We start from the raw sequence: 778 nt of genomic DNA, 5'->3' as shown, positions 1-778 counted from the left end.
TACTTCAATCTACCAATCCTTAGCAAGCCAAAAAGGACAAAGTCAAGAGCAGTCAAGAAGTGAAGCTGTCACCTCTCAAATCCAAATCTATGGTCAAAGTTCAGCCCAAAGTCAGTAGGGGAGACTATCTGTACTTGTGTGACATCAAAGAATTTCTGATCTAAATCTCTATTTGGATGAACTAGATGAAGTAAGAGGTATTGATGCATACAGAAACCTACCTGAAAGGTTAGTGTTCAAGTACAAAGGAGGAAGGAGATTCAGTGGCCACTTCACAGGATTCTTCAAGAGAGCCAAGCTGTACTGATTAAGTTTATTCATCCTTCAAGAAGAACTTTGGGTTTAATGTCACTGCAAGAAGACTAGTATTGAAGAAGATTGAAGAACTAAGGAGTGTTAGAGCTAAAGATGCACTCCCAAAGACTCCAATCATCCCATACACAGGAAGACGAGTGCATCTAAGGCCCTACTGGCTGATGGAGTTCATAGATGACAAAGGTGTGAGAAGATCTTCAGATTAGAAGACCAATTGAGCATCTCTAGCAATGAGACTCTTTTTGAAATGCAAGGAAAGCTAAATCTCTCAGAATCTGATAAAGTGGAATTCCACAGGCAGCTCCAAATCAGACTGATGAAAACAACAGAAAGCTTGGAAGAAGATCCAGACCTTCAAGATACTAGAAATCTGCTCAGGCTAGAGGAGCATCTTGAAAATGACTGTGAGCAAAATTTTGTACATTTTGTTATCTGAAGCACTTATCAGTATTATCTACTTTCT

The sequence above is a fragment of the Apium graveolens genome, chromosome 7 (assembly GCF_009905375.1).
Source record: "Apium graveolens cultivar Ventura chromosome 7, ASM990537v1, whole genome shotgun sequence".
Taxonomy (NCBI): Eukaryota; Viridiplantae; Streptophyta; class Magnoliopsida; order Apiales; family Apiaceae; genus Apium; species Apium graveolens.
The sequence above is the reverse complement of the archived record's forward strand: the minus strand, read 5'-3'. Positions refer to the sequence as shown.